The 27,381-nt window shown below is 32.5% G+C and overlaps 1 protein-coding gene across 1 annotated transcript in view; it reads left to right on the forward strand.

Annotated features, from left to right (window-relative positions):
- The window catches only part of LOC114331672 (GILT-like protein 1), a 54,294-nt gene that overhangs the window by 12,256 nt on the left and 14,657 nt on the right, over nt 1-27,381 (forward strand). The gene's annotated exons all lie outside the window — the stretch shown is intronic.

Genomic DNA, 27,381 nt, shown 5'->3' on the forward strand with positions numbered 1-27,381 from the left:
GCAGCTAATACATATTAATGTCACGTTGTCATTATTGATACGATGAAAACTTTTGTGTTAATGGTAAGTTTCCGTAATTAACCTAATTAAATATTTAAAAAAAGATGTCAAAAATGGGGACACCGTCATTTAGAAGTCTCTAAAATGCGCAACAAAAGTTGTCAATATACCGAAGACAGTCTTTGTTATACCATAATACGACAAAGATTGTTCTTAAAGCAATGGAGAACTTACAAGGTAAAAAGAAACAATTTATCTTTATATTGACAATATCCAAGAAAATGTAGAAGGCCGAAGATCACGGGGAAGAGTCCAATAAGATGGATCGACCAAATTACAGGAGAATGCAAAAGACCTATGCATGAGTCAAAAGAAATGAGGAGAGACAGAGATTTTTGGACACAGACAATATACGACATCACGATGACCGCTACACTCCCTCCGGGGGTCAATCAATTCCATTTGTTCCATTCACGTCTTCTCTGTCTTCCCCATCTACAATATCATCATCATCATCATCATCGTTATCAATGGCGTTACAACTAACTATTCGTGAGTCTTTGCCGCGTTTACTATTGCCTTCCATATTTGTCGATCCTGTGCCACTAATTCCCATTTTCTCCAAACCTTCTTTGACTGCATCTTTACACCTTTTTCTAGGCCGTCCCAGAGATCTTTTTCCATCTGGCCTTTCCCAGAACACAGTGTTTATAAGGCGATTGTCGTTACTGCTTATCACATGTCCTGCCCATCTGAGTCTCTTGGCCTTTATATAACTGACTAGATTTCCCTTTCCGAATAGAGACTCTAACTTGTTATTGTATCTGCTCCTCCATTCGTTTGTCACGCTGTCTCTGCAAGGGCCATACATATATCAGTTGAAGGATTTTACGTTCCAACACCAGCAATGAATTTACTTCTCTTTTTGTTAGCGTCCATGTTTCGCTTCCATTCGCGACTGCTGGTCGTATTATGGTCTTATATATCTGGATTTTTGCACCTCGTGAAAGAAGTTTTGACTTCATTAGATGTTGCATTGCAAAGAAGGATTTGTTTCCTGCCATTATTCGCGTTTCAACTTCTCGCTCTATTTTGATGTCATTTGTGACTGTTGTTCCTAGATATTTAAATTCTTTAAATTCATCGTACAATATCCTTTATCTTATATCTTATTTCCTGCCTAGTTTCGGGAGTACGCGCATATCGATATTGTAGGATATCATCTCTATCAGTATCTTAGTGGCGTAGCTAGCCCCACAGGGGCTCCCTATCGAAGTTTGTCGTGGGGCCTTTGTCCACGACTGACATGCGATAATGCTACAAAAATGTTCATCAAAAGCAGCAAAAATGCTTGTATAGAAATATGGGTGATTCGCCAAAATAAGCGGCAAATTGTGTAATTCCCTTTTTTCTTAAGTCCTTTACATACTGTGTTTCAAATTGTGTTGCCAAAGTTAAGTTATACAATAGATGAATGTACGCCACTTAACATTAATAAAAAAAGTATTTTTACAAGCATTCTATGCAATTTTAATGTCAAAATATCAACTCCGAGGCTGTAACCCACCTAGGTTTTTGATCTGTTTTATAGTATTACACACTGAAAAGTTAGAAAAGTGCAGATTATTTTATCAATAATTAATTAAAAACTTATGCAATTTAAAACTGTCAAATTAATAATTTTCATTTTTAAAATTAAACCATAAAAATCTACTACTAAAAACTGTAACCAACTTTGTGCATCAACACCGAGGCCTCATGAAAATATATGAAAATTTAGGCCAAACTGGACTATACTGTATGGCAGGCAGCTTGACAAGAGAGGAACGCTTCAGTCTAACCCAAATTGTGGAAGAAAGTGGACGAAGATAATATCGTTAAGCGATAGAAAATTTTTCAAGGTGTCTTAAGCTAAGCGTATGTTTTTATACAGTCAACATCGAAGCCTTCGTAAAAGCTTAATATTGCTAATTTTTTAATATGTTTTTCTTCTAAGTATGCGCTATAAAGTTTTTTTGACACACGATGAATAAAGCGGAATTATTTTTAATATTTTGTAGAAAGTAGAATTAAAAATGTATGAAATCATCAACACCGAAGCAATCAACTCTGAAGCCCAGTCGTTCCTCGGAGTTGACGAACGTGCCTCTGAGTTGTTTAAAGTGTGTGAATGATCATTCTTAAACTAAAAAAATACAATTTAAATTTAGTCTGATATAGGAAAAGGGTTACTGGGTAAGCTTTCAAGATGTTTCGGTCGGTTTGGTAATTATCTTCTTTTTATAGAAAATGGCTCGTATACACTGGAGTACGACGGAAAAATGAAGGCGAAAGCCCCCAAAATCGTTAAATAAAGATTTTATGAAAGAAAGTAATTTTTTAGGCAGATATGCTTATTTCTGTAAGAATATACCCTTTTGGGTAGTCTTCTCTAATGTTGATAAAAGAGATATCTGCTGTCTATGTAGGCACATTATGTGAAAACATGGAGCTCATGTGTGGAAGCGGATAACAAATAATTATGTTGACATGAAGAAAATGGAGAAAAGACAGAAGAATGTGTAGAAAGGATATGCCAGGATTGTGTTCAAAAGCAGATTAGATTTTTGAAGTTTAACGGAAAAGACACGGCTACATATTGGAAAGTTTTGTCAACACGAAGGCCGGTCTAAATCAACTCCGACGCAATTGATTTTTTACCTATTTTTCATGTTTTTCTGTAGGACTTTATATCAAAATGGAAGTGTTTTGTATAGTTTTATTACATACCAGTTTTTATTTAATTGTTACGATCATAAATTTCAATTAACAGAGAATTACGTCAACACCGTGGACACTTGTCAACTCCGAAGTCACAACATTTCCGTTTTTCGGAAAATATTTAAAAATGATCTCTGCTTGTATCATGGCTAAGTTGAATAGCTCATTTTATAAAAAGTATTTAAAAATGAACTAATTCTAAACCATGTTTTAAATTAAATTTCTCTACCTCGAAATTGCCGTCTATTTTGGCGAATAACCCATATACGTTATTGTCACTGAAAATTTTACAATTTTATGGACAAAGCTTACAAAGAGTAGAAAAAAAACAACATTAAATACAGTTTACTGAAAATACATAAATCGTCAATATTACCTACAAAAGAAACGATAATAAAATAAAACAAAAACAATACATTGCAAAATTTAAATAAATTGCAAATTGTATAAAAATAATACAACCTATAGGAACTAATAAGTTTTCCATATCGCACCCAAATATAGATAAAAATACTTTAGTTACTTGTACATAAGGGTAACCCAGTGCCGGATTAAGAATCTTGAGGCCCCTAGGCAACCCAAGCTAGGAGGCGCGAGGCCCCTTAAGAAACTTTTGTCTTTTCCCTCCCAAAGCTCAGATAACTCCCAAACCCCCTCAAGCTGCAAACATTATTCCTTTGATATTAGATATATTAGTGGACATTTTGTAGATTTGAACTTACATTTTTGTTGCATTTTGTAAAACGTCTTGCTTGCACAATTAAAACAAAGAAATAGTCAAGATACTGTTATTTATAAAATTTTGCAATAAAAAATTATTTTAGTTTTTTTTTTGTTATAATTATCAATAAACGAATGATTAATTTTAGAGATAATAACTTTTCTAATAATGAAAAACAAAGAAGGTCGTAGAAAAAGTATAGTATTCTACTCACATGTAATGACTATTGCTCACTCTGATGAATAACGACAATCGCCTTCGGCTCGTGGAATAGAAGGATAAGTCTATTTTGTGCCGGTAACAATTTTTAATAATTCTTATTTTTGAAAATGACCGTACGCCTGTTGCATTTCTACTACTGACAAATTTCGAAACTTTGATTTGAATTTGTTCTCATAAATAACCCAAAAAGAATATGAATCGGGAATAAATTGTTTTCGCTACAAGTCCTGAAGATGGACTATAAAATATTTGAACTGCAGTAGTTCATCTTAAATTTCAAGTTCAATATCATCAGTAGGTATAGTTTTCATGTAGTTTTGAAGCACTCCTTTATTTGAGTATCACTCAGTTTTGGAAAAACACACAAAACACCAAATACTCAGTTACTGACTCGTAGGCTGTCAACTGACGACTCAGCTTAATAATTAGCTTATCCAAAATTGGTAGATTCGTTTCAACCTTTAACTTTTCTCCACCCTGTAGGAAAACTTAATTGGATTAGCATCATCGAAATGTAGTTTTCTTGCTCGCGTTTGTTTACTCTCGTCGGTATATTCAGAGTATTATATGTAGATCGCAAACCTTGTGTTAGTAGTAAGCAAAATTTTATCTCTTTGGGAATTTAAGAACTCTAAAAGTCATTTTAGAAGCTGCACTGCAGTTTCAAGTTTAAACTGTTTTCTCTGTAATGATTTACTGACAGCGTTGATGAGTTCTAAAATTGTTGCCCACAACTCATTCATTATGAATTTTTCTGTTTTGACATTTCTTTCAACAAACACTTAGCCTCATGAACTGTTTCAGCTTTCTGATTAAGGTCTTTAGCAAGAGTACGAAGAGCAGATTTGAAGGCGTTGTAACCTTTAGACAAAGCTTTTGTTGCATCAGCTCTTGCCGTCCATCTAGTGCTGCTTGTTCTTTTAAGGACAAGGTTTAGATCGTGGCGAATGGGATCGTTTAGTTGAGTTTCATTTAAGTATTTGATCGTAGCTTTCCAACGGTAAGTAGAGGCTGAAAAAAAGTTGTACACTGACTGAACAAATCCAAAATACGATAATGTTCCAACGGGCCCAACTCAACTTTTAGCAGCATTTACTCCAACTAAAGCGAGTATGCAGCACAACAAATGTAAATTGCAAGTTTGTTAATCTTATATAAATGAGCCTGGAGACCATTGTATTTGCCTGACATGAAGCGAAAGGCATGGGTAATGAAGGAGAGGGTAGCAAGAAGGCGCTGACTCATTTGTTGTACTTGCTCTTACTACTTTTCTAAGAAACCGTGCACACATAAGGGCAGTACTGTTTCTTCTACCAAACGGCATTTATTAGCGACTTATTCTCACAACATAGGCTTTCTATGTGAACAAAAGTATGCATTTTAATGTACTTTTATACGTCCACTATCACGGTATTGCGCTATATTTGAATTTTTCAACATAATATGAATTAGAGATACGGGATGCAGCCAGAAAGCAGTTTATTAGCGAAAAGTCTTAAATTTAAAATATTGTTTATTGTATTTTTATTTCAATTATTCTAATTGTTTAAAAGGTAGTAAACTTTGTATCTGGGGCTTTTCGTTGTTTTCCTCGTAATACGAGAGATGTCGCTAAATTGCGTCTCAGAGGTGGGTTTATTGCATTGCGATGGTTTGCCTTAAATTGGCAGAATTGTTTGTATTTCCTTCAGAGTTGAGGCTTCTGAGCTTCACTGCACCGAGAGAAAAAAATTCTTGACATAAAGAAACTTTATTAATATTTAAGAAAGATCGACTTGGCATATTGCCTAAGAAATATATCTTTGTATGTAAGATATAATTTTCTAAAATATTTCAAATAAATTCTACTATAGCCAAAGAAATATATCTTAAACATGATTGAACTATCACTTTCTGGCAAACTTCAAACCCGTTTATCAGAAAGAAATTACACTTGATGTTAATTAATTTTATTAGTCATAAAAATATATTTTCTACACATTACAAAACTATCCTTTCTGAGCAATAATATTTCTTAGTAAGGAATATTATTATTTTACTATTAATAATTAATGTATTTAATGTTAAGAAATATATTTCACAGAGATAAACGTATATTTAGAGTTAAGTTAATATTTCTTGAAAATAAAGTGATATTACATACGGCGAAATAAATCATTGTGTTAAGGTAAAATCATTATTTATTAATAAGACAAGATATAAAACGTTATTATTACATACAAATATTTTCTCCACTCTTAAACCACTGGCTTCTACACAACAATAAAAGGATGGAGAGGCAAATCCAACTTCCTCAAATTTTCCTTCTTTTGTTAATAGCTCCTTGTATATCAGCAATTCACTAAAACAAAATCGTTTTGTAGAAAGAGTAAACTTACTTTAATAAAATTTTTTTTTAAAAAGATATAGATATTTATTTTGACAAATTTAGGAAATACAAAAAAAAAACAAATACACGGCCCCACATAAGAAATATTAATACTAATAATAATGTAAAACATTGAAGCAGACATAATAATATGTAATTTTCTTAATTTTTATAATCTAAAAGAGACAGCATACCTAATCATTAAGAAATTTTATTACGGGAAAGTATTATTAGTTTACATCTAAGTCATTTAATACATATTAACTAATTCACGGTTTTCGGCAATAACATTTCTTAACCATAAACATATATTTCTTTTAGACTAACTGATTTCTTTATCTCAAATAAATTAACAGAAAACATCCTTAGCGTTGCACCCGCCATGTTTGATATAGCGTTGTATTGTATATTTTTATAGAAGACGATACATTCAAGAAACCTATTATAGTTGATACTCATAAGTATACACATTTTTAAAAAGGTACTTACATGTATGAAGTTCTACCATTTCTGGAAGGCCCCGCAGTTGGTTAATAACTCCTTTCTTAATATTGTTCTGAAGCTATTTATTATATCATTCTGTCCCAGCTTTAAATTGTGGCATATTCCCCAGTTAGAATAATAAGCTCCTTTATTTCAGAGTCGTCCATCATTATACCTAAAAAGCATATAAAGATACTATTATGTTTCTTTTTAACCATTCGGATACGAAACAATATTATTATTATATCTTAAATTACTCAATTTACTTTTATTTAATACCTATATATGTACGTACCTTCAAAATATCCGTTAATTTTTAAAGAACACCAATAAATCAAAAACCCATCTATATGAACATGAACATATCACGCCATCTTGACAAACACTGACGACTAAATCATAAATAGTTAATCTGCGCAATTCTTTTGTGGAAGAAAATCTCTTTGCAAGTAACATTTCGGCATTAATGACAAAGTTTTTATTTTATAACCACAGTTACTACAGAGGGTATTTCTAAAGAATTATTTCTTGTGGTTTAAAATATTTATTTGATTGCAAGAAAATTTCTTGTTCACAAATATAACTATGGATTAACTTAACATTATATTTTTTATACTGCAAAATATTTGTAGTTTTCAATTTAAGAAATAAAAACTTTAGGATAAGAAAATTAAATGTAACTATTAATGCATTTCTTAGTATTGAAGAAATTTTCTGTAAGAAATTATTGAGTTGTGTTTAAAAAACCCGTTTCTTTATATGTGAACCGGTATGTTTAAGTTAATAGGATATGTTAACTTTTAAGAAATATTGCTCAAAGAAATCGGTGTTTTAGGAGAAAAGAAATTGTTCTCTCGGTGTGATGAGGCATAAGGGATGCTGAAATAGCTATATGGAGATGGTGGTCCAACTCTGAATCAAATATAAACAAAACCTGCCTTGATCTTTTTTATAATATGAATTATAGTTTTTATTTTTTCGTTTTGGGCCCTGCGAGGCCCCCATTGGGGCCCAGGCCCCTAGGCAACTGCCTACTTTGCCTATTGGTTAATCCGGCCCTGGAGTAACCCTAATTTCTTAGTTGTTCATTAAGCAACTCTTCTACAGAATGGTCTTTCAGAGAGATAGGCTTTTTTCATTTTACGGAATTTGGTGAAAGATGTTGCAGATTTAAGTTGTAAAGGAAGATGGCTGTATGTTTTTTTTGTAGAATATAATATAGATTTCTTTACTAACTCAGTGGACGGGATCAATAAATAGACATCAAGGATTGAATTTCTGGTGGAATAGTCATGATTAGGTGTTGCTGGAAAGACATGTAGGTGCTTACAAATTAAGCAAACAGTTTCTAGAATATAGAAGCAAGTGTTAAAATTCCGTGATATTTGAAGAAGCTTCTGCAATGTGTTGTTGTATTCAGCTGCAATAAGGTATCCAACCAGATACCTTATGTAAATGTCGGATTCGGTAGCTGTACTACAAGCCCAAAAAGGAAGACCATATCGAAGATGAGACTCAAACAAAGAAAAATAATATTTTTCTTTCATATTATGTTATTTTGGAAGATGCTAAATTGATTTCATTCGAAACAAATCTTATTGTATAGCAAGCTGGGGCTAGTTTCTTACTTAACAAACCTATAAGAAGGGACTATTTAAGTTTGCTGTCTAAAAAAATAGCAAGAAATTTTACAGAGTCAACGGTACTAATCTTGCTGTTATTAAGAAGCAAGGGTTGAATAATGCCACTGTCTTATCCACCTTAAAAAAAGAGAGTAAATTAGAGTAAAATACTCGTATCATCAACAAAAAGAAAAATGTTTCCCTCGATTTTCAAATTAGTGACATCATTTATAGAGATAAGAAAAGTAGAGGACCCATTACTAAACCCTATGGTATAATTATAGATAAAGAATATATTACAAGAAAATATACCCAAACAATACACACTGTTTCAAATATTCAAAGGTATAGCGATTACAAAAATTGCAATTTGGCATTAAACATTATACAATGTCTCACACCAACAGTGAATGGACAATGAAAAGTAGCTTGAAAACAAAATAGCTCTATTGTTATGGAATAACGGCGAGCCATGTACCTACATACAATTTATTATAAGATAGATAAAGAATGCATTAAAAGAAAATTGTAGCATATTTTGTTCAATTTTTTTAAATGGAACTTTTGTTTCGACTTGCCGGGGCCCCTGAACTTCGAGGGCCCCGTATAATTGATACGGCTGATACGGCGGTAGCTACGCCTCTGTAGTATCTTCTGATCCCTTTTTATCCATTATTTAATATTACAGCATGCTAATCGTCATTCCCTATTCTTTCTAGTGGTAATTTCTTCTAACTAATTCTTCTTCGTCAAATTAATGTTTCTATGATTCTATCCGATACTTTGTGACCGATTAGATAAACTTATTTGTTTTTTAAAGGGAGCCGTAGCTGGCCTCATATTCGAACCCTATATACTCTTTTATCCAGGCTTGGGACCGGCTTGTCAAAACTGGTCAAAAAATTATTAAATATTTTAAATTTATTTTTATACTTTTATTCACAATATTTTGTCACATCTTTTGTTGTCCGATAATAGTTTTTTACTAAGAACAATCAAGATCATACGATTAAAGTATAATTTGAATTGAAATTTTTATCTTTACATATCGGTTAAAAGCATCATAAAAATATTTGTAAATTACCGTTCATTGTAATTAAATACTTCAATAAACAAGTATTATCAGTCAATGAGAATCAGTCGAGAGGTTCGAGCGAAAACCCGATAAAAATCCGGTATTTTTATTTCTTCTGTATTAAAAACGCGTCTTTTACCACTGATAAATATTTTAAATTGGTATTGACATTCTTAAGCACAATAATTGATAAAAACTAAACATGGTAAAAACCGTTAAGTCATATTTTTAAATAAAAACAGCAACCGATATATAACTTTACTAATAAAAATACTTTATTGTAATAAAAATTTACGTAACACGTTCCGAAAGTGATATTTTACGAGACGAGTAGGAAGTTTCCAGGGCGAGCCGTAGACGAGTCCTGGAATCCTGCGAGTCTCGTAAAATCACTTTTGTATCGTGTTACATAATTACGTACAATATTTTTTCTGCAGCCGTTTTGTATGTTAAAAAGAATACCGTAGAACCCCGCAAATCCGAACTAATTGGGGGGACAGCCTGTTCGGATTCCGAAAAGTTCGGATTATCCGAAAGTTAGCCTAAGAAGCTAACGAAGATGATTTTTAAAAGATTTGGACTGCCACCGATCCCTTTATGAAACTCTATCCGCACGTTTATGCCTCCAATATTCTAAAGCTGAAAAATATTTAGATCACTGAAATATTAAATCGCTAACGCCAGTAGTTTTGTTTCTTTGTTTCGTCACGGGACATGGGAATTCAGCCATGTAAATGATTCATTTAATTTGTAATCTGGATATTGATTACACTATGTTTCTCATGTTTCTTATCTTTTTCAATGTTTTCGTTCATAGTATACCATGGAAAATGTGTATTATGCATATTCCTTTATTGATTGTGTTTAGTCTAACTCGACGCTTTTATTCACCCATTACGGCTGCCCCAAGTAGAAACACTGTATATCCATTCTTTTCAAAACCACTTTTATTGCATTTTTGGATTTAGGGTGTTGTTATCTACCATTTACCAAGGAAAAAAAAAATAAAAAATGAGTAGAACCGCAATTTAACATTGCTATGAAACACATTATATCACATTCAATCTTCACTTCACCACTTTACGTTTTCTACTCTGGTGAACATTTTTCGAATTGGCGCTTACAGTGTTTCTACTTAAGAGGATCGGTACGTATTTTCGGCTGCAATGCTATTCAAATGGGGGTTCTTTTTTTTCAAATCCTGAGAAAACTAATAAGTATTTTTGAAAAATTTAAACGCAGAATGAAAGATTACGTTATTAGCGAGGGCCGAAAGTCCCTGAGAACTTCTATAATGTTTATTTTAATAAGTTACAGGGGTGAAAAAACTAAGAGAAAATTTAGTGTGATATTTAATTTCAAATATCTCATTCAAAATAAACTTTTTATTTATTCTAAGGGACTTTCGGCCCTCGGTAATAATTTAGTCTTTCATTCTGCGTTTAAATTTTTCAAAAATATTTATTGGTTTTTTCAGGATTTGAAAAAAATGAACACAATGCCGTGGTAATATTTTCCAAATCTGTCTTTGTCTTACAACGCACTCAACCGAATATAATATTGTCAGCATATGTTGTCAGTGAGGCACTGACAATCAGTGACAATTATAAATATTTGACATTGCATCGGGAATATTTTGAGAAATTGATTAAATATTATTGATATATAGTGAATTTGATAAATAACTGATTTAAGACGTGAACTTAATAAAAAGTTATTTATTGTGTATTATTTGTGGAAGATCCAAGCAGAGAATACATCAGATATATCCTGTGATCCAAGTATTTTGTTGTTAGAGATGTTCAAAATTGTAAGCGTTCCAAAATAACAACATATTATTAAAAAATCACTTTAACACTTTTCCTCTTTTCTCGATTGATTATTAGTTTTTGTTGTACAAATAAATTATTACAATCACTGAAAACATAAATAGTGAAAAAATTATCACATTTATTAACTGAATTAATAATTTGCAATTATAAAAATAACAGTTATCCAAGAACATTCAAAAGCCATCTCTTTAAATTAATTATGACATTTTCAAGTAGAATGACATTCTAGTAATGTTTACATATCCACACCAGTGTGAATTTTACTACACGTAATTTGCCGTGTAAAGACAGAAAAAGTAGGGATACACGTAAAATATTTGCGAATTATGTACCCATAGCCTTAAGACAGCCGATTAGTGTTCCAGTGTTTAATACTGTAGCTAGCATCTTACGTAATTATTTTCTCACATAATAAACATGTTTTTAAATTTTTATTTTGAATTTTTAAATTTTTTTTTCACTTTCCGTTGGTTCGGATTTGCCGAAAGTTCGGATTTGCGGGGTTCGGATTTGCGGGGTTCTACTGTATATGGATAAACTTTACTTATTAACTTTTATTAAACAATTTAAAGTTACTCTCGTGAATTCAACATTAGAAAAATCTACTTATGAATATTAATAGCACACTTATAACAATTATTATTTACATTGATATTGTTAGGAATATTAACAGAAATGGCAGGTATTGAAATTAGTGTTAGACGTGTCCGTACTTTTACTATTTTTTGAGATATTAATTTGGTTGCGGCCACTTTCACACACACGAATCTTAAATGACAAGCGTTGTCATAATAAAATACAAAGTTGATGTTATTGTCAAAGCCGTTGCCTAGCTACACAAAATCGCCCCGAAAGTAAAAAAAGCGCCCCGAAAGTGAAAAAATTAGTACTTTCGGTACGAGTTGTGTAAAATGGTACTTTCGATTTAATAAATCATACCGAAATTATTTTCGGAACTGCTGCAGAAAAACATAATTTATAATAATTTATTTTCTTTTTCCTATGTAAAGTTACTACTTTTATTAGAAATGTTTCTGAGTTAAAAACCGATAATTAATTTTATCGGAGATGAAGATTCCAAAATTTTTAATTTTGGCAAAATATATTCATGCGAAAATCAAATAAAGAATTTTAGACTATGATAGTTTATTAAATTTCAGAACACTTTTTTCCTGCGAGAACCCAATAAGAGTTGGCGTAACTTGGAAATTGAATATTACGAAAAAAAAAAGACAGTTAGAATGGGTCCCATATTTATAACGATAAACAAAGTCAGAGCTTCCACACAGCAAATAAATTGTAGTAAATTTAAATTTTAGTGTACTGAAAAGTTGTCTGAAGACTATAGAAACAAACTCAGTAGAAATTACTGGAATCTAGAAATAGTAGTCTAGTCTAGAAAAATTTTTATTTTGGACAATATAACTGTCAAACTAATTAGGACCAGACTTGTCCCTAAAACTTCTCAAAGAAAGGACCTAACATTTAGCAAAATGTTTCTTTCCATTAGCTTACCATGAATGAATTCCAGTGTGCCAAAAGAGTTTTTACAAAACCGCTGTGTATATCAGATGATATAATGAATACTGCAGCTAACAGTGATTCTACTGGATGATATTCTAAGACAATCGCAGAAAACGGTAACCAGTTAATAAAATTATCAGAAGATATTGGTTTCAATAAAAAGAAACTCCTTCTTTACGCCCTAAAAGGCAAAAACAAATTTCATCCCAAAAAGCAACCACAGACTTACCAACTCCGGGCAACTTACGAAAGTTGTCCGGAGTTGGACAACGATAAAAAAGTACCCTTCCAATAAGTGAAGCAAAGGAAACAGATTTGATGAAGATATGCCAAGAAAACATTTTTCCGGAAGAGGTGCATGCTTGAGTAACAAATTTAAAAGCGGTAATTATATCCTAGATCGAATTCCAGACGTAATGATAGGAGAATAATCGGAAGAAGACATTTTACCTTATAATTTTCTAAAAAGAATGTAGATTAATTTTTTTATGTTAGAATAATATACAGTTAAATTTTATTTAATAAAAAAAAACATTAAAAATAAAAACCAATAAAATCAAATGTTATATCCATTCAACGAGGTAAAACCCGATAAATATCACGTGTTATTTTTTTTTGTAAATACGTTTTTATAATTTAAACTTAAAATAAATTATTCTAACTAAATATTAAATTCCCTACCATTTGGCCATAACAAATGTTTGATACAACTTCCTATGACGATTTTAAATCGTCTTCAAACTTAATAAAATCTTTAATCCCGATTATCTCTAAAAAATGGTTTTGTTAGTTATCGGGTTTTCGCTCTAACCACTCGCATTGTAGCGTCTAGTGGATATTATCATTGATTTTAAAAATCTAAGACCCTAAAATCACGAATATATCAGTATATAAATTTTCGCGCATTTTTTAAGTGATTGTACTTGTTAATAATAAATATTATTAGTAGTAAGTGCAATTTACATATTAAATTTTAATCACAATTTATTCAGCACTTAATTGATTTAATATACAGTGTGTTCCAACGAAAATTTGACCCTCCCCAGAAACTCTGAAACCGAGTTTTCCGCTCCCCTACATATAAACCGCAAACCGGTTGAATCGAAGAGGGCGAGAGCCCAGCGGGAGAACCAACGTATCCACTACGTGGAGCTGCTACAAGGAGCACCACCATATGGATACGTACCTTAATATCTACTCCAAGGATATTCGTTGCGAGGTTGCTTTAGGTTGTAAAGATCGGTTACTGTGACCCACTACATCATTATTTCGAATTTGACAAAATCAACAAAACTGATCACTTTGCCTTTGTACGAAACACTGACACTGACTGACTACAGAATAGGTGGACATACAGCACCCTCAGTATCAAACTTAAATGGGTAGGATGTATTAAAACTATTGCGGAGCACGCTGACCCTGTTGGTAGCACGAGTTAATCTAAAAATGTCTTTTTCTTTACTTTATTTACCCTGTTCTGTCTATTTTCGCTTCTTCCTCTTTAGTCGATAATAATTTTAGAGAACGAGTGTAATTCGCTGAGATTATTTCATGAATAAAACTGTCTTTTTAAATCATTTTAACTAATATTTTATTGATATATTTGCTGAACCTGTTTCTTGGTGTTCTCTGTGACAATTTGTAATTGTCTAATTGTCATTAAAGTCACTGAATGTTCATTTTTGCGTAGTAACGAAGGGCATCTGACGTAATGCTTGACGACGGGATATTATCAAAAATTATCGCTGTAATTTTTATTTCTGTACCTTTCTATTGGTCAGAATCTACTATGAATGAAAAATAATCATTGCTATTGGTATAGGTACAGTATTTTTGATTAAAAGTATGAATGTACACAGTGCTCTTCAGATAAAACTATCCACCTTAAATAACTTCTGAACCATTGATTTTTAGAAAAAACGTAAAAACAAGTCAAATAATAATTTAAGGGGGAGACATTATGCCTTATTTAAGCTTACCGGGAAAGGCACCCTTTCACCCCCCGTATAATCACTTAATTTTTTTTAAATTACTACCCACTTTTTTATTTCATATTTGGATTCTCCTCTTTGTACTGATTTCAAAAATGTATAACACTTGATGCTTAAAGTGATTAGTTTATGAGAAAAATAAATAACAATGCAAGAAATAAGAAATGGATTGAATAAAAATGATTTTTTAACAATTCTATAACAGAGTGAACATTTCACTACCAAAAATTTAAACAATAATTATTTAAAAATGTTAACAATAATAATTATTTAACCATTCAAAAGTCATTTTGAACAATTATTGTTAAAATTTTTGGTAGTGAAATGTTTGTATGTAATAAAATTGTTAAAAAAATAATTTTTTTCAATCCAGTTTTGTTGCTTTTATATTTATTTTTCTCATAGAATAATCACTTTAAGTATCAAGTCATACATTCTTGAAATCAGTACAAAGAGGAGAATCCAAATCTATAATAAAAAAGGGGTAGTAATTTTAAAAAATTAAGGTATGATACGGGGGGTGAGAGGGTGCCTTTCCCGGCAAGCATAAATATGGCATAATGTCTCCCCCTTCAAGTATTATTTGACGTATTTTTGCTTTTTTTCTAAAATTCAGCGCTTCAAAAGTTATTTAAGGTGGATAGTTTTATCTGAAGAGCGCTGTATACGTATTCTATTATTCTAGTCTTGAGTCCGTAAAAGTATCGTCAACACTCTCGATAATTGGTATTCCCAGTAGTCATGGTCACGAACTACGAAATTAATTTTTCGCAAAATATCAAAACAATGTAATCGTTGGTAATTCTTGATTAGTGCAGTTTGTATATTTTAAGAATGGTTATGTTAAATAACTACTACTCGTATTCATGCGATTCTGAGAATTCGGGGATTTTTATATATCAACAATGACGTTTTTATTGTATACAAAGTGTCTAAAGCATCGTTTATTTAAAGAAAGGGTGATTCATTTAAACACGCGCCAACTCGTAACTTTTTAATGACAAAAATTTACAAATCAAAATGTACACCGGCAAATTCGTAACTTTTCTATTACCTGACCTGCAACTCGAAACTTTCTTCAGGTTAATTCGAAACCATTGATTAAATCTAATACCTTAAATCTAAACCGAATGTTTCTTGGTTTGCTTAAAAACATTATAGGTCTGGATCCCGCGTATGAAAAAAAAGTTGATTAATAGCAAGCTGAAAATTTGTTAATAGCTTAAGGGTGTCTAGTCGGATAAACTTTGGAACACTGGAACAGGGGCAGTTTTAATTGCGGAACAGGTTAAATATTTGGAACGGTCAGACCACGAAAACGGCACATTTATTTTGTCCGACAGAATAGACTTAAACTCTCCGAACAGAGATTACACTCTCATGCAAAAATTAGACTGCTATTTATCACCTGTCATAATTCCTGTCATTTGACATATTCTACGTGTTGCACTCATTAAAACGCCCAGTTGGTGATAAATAGCAGTCTGATTTTTGCATGAGAGTTTAATCTCTGTTCGGAGAGTTTAAGTCTGTTCTGTCGGACAAAATACATGTGCCGTTTTGGTGGTTTGACCGTTCCAAATTTTTAAACTGTTCCACAATTAAAACTTCCCCTGTTCCAGTGTTCCCATATATCAAAGTTTGTCCGACTAGACACCCTTAAGCTATTAACAAATTTTCAGCTTGCTATTAATCAACTTTTTTTCATACGCGGGATCCAGACCTATTATATTTGTATTATAAAAAATAGCAAAAATTGAAATAGGGGAGAGTTGGATAAAACGGGATAGTCGGATAAAACGGGATACCTAGCCTAGAGACCCAACTAGAGGTGCTATCAATTAGACAACGACGGAAACTTGTTATCAGTCGTCATTTTAACATTCTCAGTTCGTTTTACCTCGATGCCACTATTTGATGAAAAGTTATTGTGTTTAGAATTGTTTGACTCTATTTTTTTGATACTTTGTACTTTTAAGTGCGTTGTTTTCTACATTATACTGCCTACATATATAAAAATATAATTTAACTGAATATTACATTTAATTAAGCAGTCACTAACGAATACTCTCGTGTGTAGTCTACCTAATTTTACTGTCACATTTAAGCAGCAGCCATTTTTGTTTTGAAAAATGTCTGAGTTGGACAAAAGGGGACACTTATAAGTTGGATAAAATGGGATACAGTTTCTTATGTCCTGTTTTATCTACCTACTTATTTGTTGGCCTATTAATTTTTTAAATAGAGATATGAAGCGTTTTCTCATACCGTAGAGAAGAACAACATATTTTTATGTGACTTTTGTTCTGATATACCTACTTAGTCCTAAATAAAAGGTCTTATTTCCCATTTTGCCATAAAACATAAAAAATTACTATTTTTAAGTTTCTTACTACTGAAGATATTATTTTTTCAAGAGTAAATTTTACTAAGTATACAGTTTAATGTCTACTTAATTTAGACATAAATTAAGTGTTAGATAATTTTATACAAAAAATTAAATATTATAAACCTATCCCGTTTTATCCAACCGTGATTGGATAAAACGGGATGTGTAGGACTTTAATAAATTTTTTTTTTACTATTTTCCAGTTACTAAAAGTAGCTAGAGATATGTGTTTTGTGTGCTGCAATAAATGTTATACCTATTAAAAATAATATTATGATAATGTCTTTAACATATTTTCCGTAGTAAAAGTAAACAAGAATGGTATCCCGTTTTGTCCAACTCTCCCCTACCTTAATAAAATAATTGAAACAATATTATAGTGTTTCATTAACATGTGTTATAAATACCTTATTTCCATCAAGTATATCTACACGAGCTTGGTTTTTATCAAGTAATTGTAAATTCAATATTTAGATGTTTAGCAATGATAAATTATTTAAATTTATCTGATAATTTAAAAGCAAAGAGATTTTCCCTATGTTTATTTCAAGTCTAAAAGATTATACCTTTATTTAGTTACGAATTCACCGGTAGTTGATTGGTTACCGAAAAATTACCTGAGGGCCAGAGTTACCAATTGGCCTGTAATTAGGATGGGGATTAAAATAGTTACGAATTCACCGGGCCCCATTCATTTAGAGATACTTTTTTCAAAAAGAAAAAAAAAATGAAAAAAATGAATTTTTCTTGAAAATCTTTATTATCATACAAAAGAACCATTCTTTACAATTACTTCTTAAAGATAATTTCTTTTAAATTTTGACCGTGACTGGCGTTCCAATTGTCCATGGCGCACGAGCATTTAGATTGGTACTTGACCAATGACTCGAGCAATATTGGCCTCCAGTACCTCAATCGTAGCTGGTTTCTTCATGTAGACTTTGGATTTCAGGTAGCCCCAAAGAAGAATGTCTAGATGTGTGATGTCGCAGGATATAGTCGGCCAATTCACTGGTCCGAAGCGTGAAATAAATGGCTTACCGAATCGTTCTCGCAATAAAGCCATGCTTTCACGGGATGCATGGCAAGTGGCGCCATCTTGTTGGAACCAAACGTCGTCGAGACTACGAACTTCAATTTCAGGTACAAAATAGTCCGTTATCACTACGCGATAACGATCTCCATTTACAGTAACATTCTTGCCGGCCTCGAAATATGGACCGACGATCTCACCGGCCCCTAAACTATCTCTCTCTCTCTCTCTCTCTCTCTCTCTTGTCGTTTCCCCATTACTGAGGATCGTGATTTCTTCCAATATTCTTAACAATGTTTCTCCATTGGTCTCTATCTTCAGCTGCTCGAAGAGATTCGCAGAATGAGTTTCCAGCTGAATGCTTTATTTGGTCAGACCATCTAGTTGGTGATCGTCCTCTTGATCTTCTCCCCGGAACGTTTCCAGAAACAATTAATCTCTCCAATCTGTCGTCACCTCTGCGAACCACGTGACCAAAGAATTGCAGAATTCGTTGCAGACATATTGTGGCCGTAAACTATATCAAACAGTTATTTTTTCTGGATGTAATAGCAACTCTTGAACTTCCCAAAATATGGGCATGTTCTTTATTCACGTCCCCGTTAAGCCAAAAACTCTTGCACTAAAAAGATCTTGCACTAATTGTATAAGCTTTTAAACTAAGATCTTTATGTAAAATATGCCAAGTTGTTGTAGACGACAAGCCAAGCTATTGGGAACGGCGACGAATCGATTCTTTATTATTTTCGCGTACACCATCCGCTACCGCCGCTATATTTTCTTTTACGTGCTGAATGTGGTCTATTTGGTTGCGTGTTATCCAATAATGAAAATTGAGTTTCAAACTGAATGATGGTATAGCGAATTGTGCGTTAGGTAGGCCAATTATGGGGACCACAAGTTGCTCTAAGCGCACGAAATATATTTCTCATAGAACGCATATTTTCGTAATACAGCTGAATAATTTCTAGACGCTGTGCCGGGCTAAGTCTTTCCAAGATGAAATGTTAAACAATACTGAATAAAAACGAGGGTACCGGGCGAAATTTTTGGACAGAAATTGTTCAAAAACAATTTTTTTAAACAAATTCGAAAGATTGCCTTTTTCGTTCCGGAAATTTTTTTTACGATTTTTGGTCCATTTTAAACAAAATTTTAAACAAATTAAGTTCTCAATCTAGTAATACATAAACCGACAATAAATATCGTTCTACATACCACTAGATTGAAAACAGGTGAAAACCTCTCTGGTAACAACCTCCGAGGCTTTTAAAAATTATAAACCATGCGGGTGCCAAGACGATCAGAAGATGAGGGAACTTTAAAATTTTTAATTCACATCCCATCTACTTAGCTTAGTAAAGCTCCAACGAGAACTTAATTTGTTTCTTAGCAGATGTCGCTACTACACCCCAGCCATTTCGTTCGTTGCAATCCGGGACGACCACGCGTCGAAGTAACCGGGTTCAATCGGAGAGAAGAGGATATGTATCTACTGATGAAGGGCAAAAAAGCCCCATAGAGACTCTTGCTGCACTCTCTGATTGAACTAGAATATGAAGCTGCAACATTATTTTCGGGTTGCAATGAAATTGAAAATGTTTGTACATTTTTAATGTTTAATTTATTTACTCTTTTTGGAGTACTTAGGAAACCTTCTCGTTGGAGCTTTACCACGATGAACAGATAGGACGTGAATTAAAAAAATTAAAATTCCCTCATCTTCTGATCGTCTTGGCACCCGCATGGCTTATAATTTTTAAAAGCCTCGAAGGTTGTTACCAGAGAGGTTTCCAGCTGTTTTCAAGCTGGTGGTATGTAGAACGATATTTATTGTCGGTTTATGCACTACTAGATTCAGAACTTAGTTTGTTTCTTAGCAGATGTCGCTAGGCATCTGGCAACTGAAAGGAAAAGTTTTCAATCCTAATAGCAACATTAATAATATTGAAAAATATTAAAAATATTACTAAAAGATTTTTATATTGAAAACTTATTAGTCCATTTTTCTGGTAACACCTCCATGGCTTCTAAAATGTGCAAGCCAGATGGATGTTGAAGCGAAGAAGACAAGGGGGAATTCAAAAACTTACAATTCACGAACCCATCTGTTCAGCTGGTCAATTCTAACGGAGAATGGACCAAGTTACTCAAAGGAGTCAAGACAAATATAAAAATAAAATAAAAATTCCATTTTTATTCAGATGCAATGCGAAGGCAAAACCGTCTTATTTTTCACTTAGAACAGGGAGCGCAGTCCAGCACTCTGGATCGACGATTTTGGACTCTTATTGGAGTCATCATCGGAGAGGCGTAGGCCTGCTGCCCTCTGCTCGAAGTGACCAAACCATGAAAGCTTATCCCCACATTGCAACTGACATGTATAGAGTAGGTGACTAGCGTCATCTGGCAACTGAAAGGTGAAGTTTTCAATCCTAATAGCAACATTAATAATATTGAAAAATATTAAAAATATTACTAAAAGATTTTTAAATTGAAAACATATTGGTCTATTTCCCTGGTAACACCTCCATGGCTTCTAAAATTTGCAAGCCAGATGGATGCTGAAGCGAAGAAGATAAGAGGGAATTCAAAAACTTACAATTCACGACCCCGTCTGTTCAGCTGGTAAATTCCAACGGAAAATGGACCTTACTCAAAGGAAAACCTAAGTTTTTAATTTAAAAATTTTTTAGTAATATTTTTAATACTTTTCAATATTATTAATGTTGCTATTAGTATTGAAAACTTTACCTTTCAGTTGCCAGATGACGCTAGTCACCTACTCCATACACCTCAGTTGCAATGTGGGGATAAGCTTTCATGGTTTGGTCACTTCGAGCAGAGAGCAGCAGGCCTACGCCTCTCCGATGATGATTCCAATTAGAGTCGAAAATCGTCGATTCAGAGTGCTGGACTGCGCTCCCTGTTTTAAGTGAAAAATAAGACGGTTTTGCCTTCGCATTGCAACTGAATAAAAATGAAATTTTACTTATTTTAATTTTTTTTAATTTTATTTTTATATTGGTCTTTACTCCTTTGAGTATCTAGGTGCCGGTTGTTCGAACGCTAATCAATATTGATCACTATCAAATATTTAATTACTGTCACAACTGTCAATGTCAGCTTTGGTTGGGTTGCTGAAAACATAGTTAATTATAATTATGAGATTAGTTATTCAATTAACATAACAATTATTAACATAATTGATTAACTAATTTCATAATTGTCACCAATAATTATGTTTTCGGCAACCCAACCAAAGTTGACATTGGCAGTTGTGACAGTAATTAAGTATTTGATAGTGATCAATGTTCATTAGCGTTCGAACAACCGGCCCTAAGTCCATTTTCCGTTGGAATTTACCAGCTGAACAGACGGGGTCGTGAATTGTAAGTTTTTGAATTCCCTCTTGTCTTCTTCGTTTTAGCATCCATCTGGCTTGCAAATGTTAGAAGCCTTTGAGGTGTTACCAGGGAAATGGACCAATAAGTTTTCAATTTAAAAATCTTTTAGTAATATTTTAATATTTTTCAATATTATTAATGTTGCTATTAGGATTGAAAACTTTACCTTCCTATTTTATATGTTTTTAATGTTAAATTTTAAACATTTAAAATACATCTCTTTATTTTTTTCAAAAGTTGATAGTTTTAGAGTTACAAGCGAAATAAAATCTGAGAATTGGGAGTTTTCAAGCCTTAAAAATTCGTATTTTCGCATTTTTCATATTATTTTAAGTCGCTTATAATTCGAAACCTATCAACTTTTGAGAAAAATGACAGGTCATTTTTGTTTCAAATGGCCCAAAAAATAGAAAAAAATATTTTTCGGAGCAAAAAGGTGATCTTTTGAATTTGTTGAAAAAAAATGTTTAAACAATTATTTCTGTCCAAAAATTTCGCCCGGCACGCTTCTGATTTATTTAAAGGGGACATTTTTGAACAGGAATCCGCAAAGAAACCGAATCAGAAAATTTTTCGTATGGGAGCGACCTCACAACATGGATTATAAATAAATTGTTTTGAACAGTAGGTATTTCTAGCATCGTTTTCATCAGCAATTTCAATTAAATCTTTGAAAACTATTTTAATTATGAAAATATTTTAACTATTGTATTCATGAAACATAAAAATTATATAGCATTTCAGATTCAAGTAATCGGATTCAAATATGTAATACGAAGTTTTTGTTGGCTATGAATTAGTCAGAAGTATGTTATTGAAGGAATTAAGATGGAACTAAATATCCAAAAATCTAAGAAATTTTGCTTATTATATTATATAGAGTGGTTGTTTTTTATTATGTGCCATAAAAAACTCATAATATTATTATTACATATAGTACATTCTTTCACGGTTTTTGCTGTAAATTTTAAAGAACCGCTTGGATTGACATGCAATTTGGCACACGCATAGCTAACACGTCAAAGAAAAAAGTGATAATGGTGTCGATGTGTGCTTTTGCCCTGGGGGTGAGTTTCACCTCATCTCGGGGGTGAAAAAATATATGTCCAAGATCCGAAATGGATAAACTGACTAATTTTAAGCAATTTTTGTTCTATAGAGTTTTTTCACCAAATCAATACTTTTTGAGTTATTTGAAAGTGAATATGTTCATTTTTCAACAAAATAACCACGTTTTAACGCAAAATAACTCAAAACGTGAGCATTTTGTCAAAAAAAAATCTTAGCAAAACTATAGCCTATAAAAAAGTGAAAAAAACGGTGTATATATTAGGTCCCTATACCTAGCAAAAACAGAGTTATAGCTAATGAAAAATAGGTTCATATTCAAAAAATTCCAAATAGAATAATTCAATGTGAAATATCCAAATAATCAAGCATTCTTGGGGAAAACACATTACAATTTTTTTAAAGTATTTATAAAAAAGCTTTATTTTTGTTTTTGTAAAAAAAATTTCTAGCATCAAATGTAAGCAAGTTACGCTAAAAATAAAGTTGGTCCCTTTTGTTTTGGCAAAAAAAAATCAGGAAGATCACCTTCCAATTAGCAACTTAAACGAAATTAATCGTTACCGCTTCACAAGTTACTTTACTTATGTTGTGTTTATATGATCTGTAAGGTTCATCGATTCAAAGTGCTTATTTTTGAAAAAAATTGGTTTTAAAGTAAAATTTTAAAAAATTTTAAATTTTGAAAAAAATGCCTTTTTTTTTTAAATAACTTAAAAATTGTTAGAGATACAAAAAATATTAAACAATAAAAAAGTAGGCTTTACTTTTCTGAATATTTTGTATTTTTTTGTTTTTCTGTAAGACAAAAATTGGTTAAGATTAGGTGTTTCCAAATTTACATACACTCGTGATAAGTGACTCGTTCAAGCACTTTTAACTACAGCTCTGTCAAAAATAACCGTCATTTGAACCGATGAAACTTACAGATCATATGATCAATACATACGAGAGTAAAGAACTTGTGAAGTGGTAACAATTAAATTTCATTTGAAATGCTAATTAGGGGGTGATTTTCCCCATTTCTTACCAAAAAATGGGACCAACTTTATTTTGAGCGTAACTTGTTTACTTTTGATGCTAAAAAATAAAAAAAAATAAGCATTTTTTAAACACTTTAAAAAAGTTAAAAATGAGATATTCCCAAAAAAGTGCTTCGTTTTTTGGTTATGGCACGTTAAAATATTCGATTTGGAATTTGACGAATATCAACCTATTTTTCATTAGCTATAACTCTGCTTCTACTAAGTATAGTGACCTAATATATACACCATGCTTTGCACTTATTACGTGCTATATTTTTGATAAGAATTTTTTTTGACCAAATACTTACTTTTTGAGTTATTTGCGAAAAACCGTCTGAAAACGTGGCTATTTTGTAGAAAAATTAACATGTTTACTCGCAAATAACTCGAAAAGTATCAACTTGGTGAAAAAACTTTAGAGAACAAAAGTTGCTTAGAATTACTCATTTTATCCATATTCGGACTTATTTAGAACATATATTTTTCACCCCCAAAAGGGTGTGAAACTCACCCCTATGGCAAAAGCACACATCGGCACAATATCACTTTTTTTCTTTGACTTGTTAGCTATGTGTATGCTAAATTTCATGTCAATCCAAGCGGTTGTTTAAAATTTAGAGGTTTTGCAATATTTTACCTTCAAAGAACATACTAATATGTATTATTAAATCGATTTTATAGCGTTCTACGCCTTTCCCTTCCTAATTACCACTCCTTTCTATTGTGGCAGTCTTCTTCTCTTAAATTTCTTTCCGACATCGCCTTGGAGATGCCCTTTATCCATGTAGTTACTGGTATTCCTCGTTTTCGTTTCTCTGTGGAGGTCCATTCTAACACTTTTTTGGGGATTCTTCTTTCCTCCATTCGTCTTACGTATTCGTACCATACTAGCTGTTGCTTTTAAATTTTATCTATGAGTGTTCTTTCTATTTTTATGTTGTTGTCTAATGTCGTCATATCTTATGTGTTCTAGTCTAGATCTTCTTGCTGACCATCCCCAAAAATCGATCTCAGTGGCTAGTAATTTATCTTTGTACTTTTTGGTTAATTGCCAGACTTCAGCTCCATAGGTTAACACTGGTTTTAATATTGTGTTGTACTTAAATTCGTTTTATATTTTCTGTTCTTATATTTTTTTCCCACAGTACCAAATTCAGGGCTTCTATCACCTGTTTTACCTTTACTATCCTTTCTTTAATATTTTTTTCGTTTCGTCCTGTACTAGTAAGTTTTCCAGATGTATATATTCATTGCAGCTTGTAATTGTCTCCTGTTCCAGGTTCAGGTTCTCCGTTTCTTCCTTTCCTACGCATAGATATTGTGTTTTTTATTATTCACCTCTAGACCCCATTATCTTGGAAAGGAAAGACGTCTTTGCTGTATTTATTGACTATGAGAAGGCCTTTGATCGAGTACAACATCACAAATTAATTAAAATATTAAAAGATAAAGGAGTTGATAGTCAAGATGTACGAATCATAGAAAAATTATACTGGCGTCAAACAGCGACAGCTTGCATAAATGGAAAATCAACAGAAATATGCAAAATACAAAGAGGTGTCAGACAGGGTTGTATACTGTCCCCACTGTTATTCAATTTATATTCAGATAGAATATTTAAGGAAGCGCTGCATAATTTGGAATGGGGTGTGAAAGTTAATGGAATTCTGATAAATACAATCAGATATGCAGACGATACAGTTATTTTAAGTGATGATATGAATGGAATACAACACCTTTTAAATGCCATTGATACAGTGGGAAGAGAGTTTGGCCTAAATATAAACTGTTCAAAAACAAAATATATGGTATTTAGCCGTTTGGCCCATCAAGATTCACGGTTATATGTTGATGGTCATATAATTCAAAGAGTACCCAGTATTAAATATCTTGGTTGCCATATTACTGAACAACTAGATCCAGATAAAGAGATAAAATGTAGAATCGAGATAGCCCGCACGATATTTTTAAAAATGAGGTCATTCTTCTGTAATGATACCTTGCAACTTCAACTTCGAAAGCGTATGATTAAATGCTACATTTGGTCAGTCCTCTTGTATGGTGTCGAAGCATGGACATTAAAAATATGCACCATTAACCGTTTGGAGGCCTTTGAAATGTGGCTGCACAGACGTATACTGAAAATACCATGGACGGCTATGCTGACAAATGTGGCAGTCCTTAAGAGAGCAAATGCTACCCGCGAGCTGCTTGATAACATCAAGTATAGAAAGATGGCCTATTTTGGACACGTAGTAAGGGGAGACCGGTATAATATTCTTCAACTTATTATGATGGGTAAAATCGAAGAACACAGAGGAATTGGTAGAAAGCAGGCCTCTTGGTTGAAGAATATCCGGGAGTGGACAGGAATAAAGAAGGCAGAACACCTATTTAGAATAGCTCGAGACAGAGACAGTTTCGCCATGTTAATCGCCAACGTCAATGGAACTTGATAGGGCACGTTAAGAAGAAGAAGACCCCATTTTATATATTTCTCTATTAGTTTCCTGCCATATATTCAAGATCTTCCTTGTCCTGTGCAAGTACAATTTGGTCATCTGCATAATGCAACGTGTAGAGTATCGTATCCCCTATGGGTATTCCCATTCCATTGCATTTCCTCTTCCATTGTCTAGGGCAGGGGCTTCCTCAATATATACAAATATACATATTGAATAATACTGGCGAACTACAGCATCCTTGCCTAAGCCCTTTAGTGACCGGGAAAGCTTTTGATATTTTATTTCCGCTTTTAATTTTGGATTCGAGTCTCTATATAGTTCTTTGAGTGCTTGAGTGTACTCATAATATTTTTCCCTTTTCGTCACCTAATCAAATTGTCGCTTTATTCTACGCTGGGAAGAGTAGCAACTTTCTGAAGAAGCAGAAGTACCAAACTTCCAATCTAATAAATTATGATAGACAATTAGTCTAGATCAGCGGTTCTCAAACTGTTTTGGCTCTAAAAGGCTCTAAAACTGCTTTCTCTCCTCATGGTTATCTTGAGTACTGTTTTATATCGAATTGAACCACAACTGATTGTAATGAAAATTACATTTGGCATTTTTTTGACGTTTTCAATCTGGAAATCATTTTCAAAAATTTTTAATTTAAGAAATGTTTAAAATCATCATTCCCATCGAACCAATTCTACCCGTTATGGTGCTTACCTTAAACCCTTAAAGTTGGTACCCTTAAATAGATGCGTATTGATGTCTTTTTGATACCACAGTGTAGTTCTAGTGGACCGTCTATTGTCAGTTCTTTTCGTTAAATGTCTCGACCACTGTTATTTTAGTGATTTGACACATTATAATACCTCATCAATTACCTGAGTTTTCTGTCTGATCCATTGTCATCTTTTAGCGATCTGTCTTTTCAGTTTTACCATTGTATCGTTTCTTTTTTCTTCTTCAGTGTTCTGTGAATTGTTTCGCATATAATTATACTGAAACATGTCAATTTTTTGATTAATATTTCTCGAAATTTCTGTAACACCCTTCTCAGTATATTTTTTGACTATATTTTCAAATTAAGAGCATACAGTTGCGCGTCATTAATATAACTTCGGGAGATAGTATCATACCTTTTTTCGTAAGGTCTGCGAAACTTTGGCAACAGTGCTTCGGGATTGTTTGACATAACTTGAATGTGACATTAACTCATAGGCGTGCTAAATGAAAGTAATAGAAATTGTGTTATTGGTAAATAAATATTTATAAAAATAAACCAAAATGGGTGAAAATTTTATGTTAACATAAGTATTTGCACGAAATAATAATAATAAATATTCATTTCGTTGTGAAGTGAAACAAGAGCCGTCTTATTTTATTTAGTTCATAGAGCGCCAAAGGCACT

The sequence above is a fragment of the Diabrotica virgifera genome, chromosome 2, assembly GCF_917563875.1.
Source record: "Diabrotica virgifera virgifera chromosome 2, PGI_DIABVI_V3a".
NCBI classification, from domain to species: domain Eukaryota; kingdom Metazoa; phylum Arthropoda; class Insecta; order Coleoptera; family Chrysomelidae; genus Diabrotica; species Diabrotica virgifera.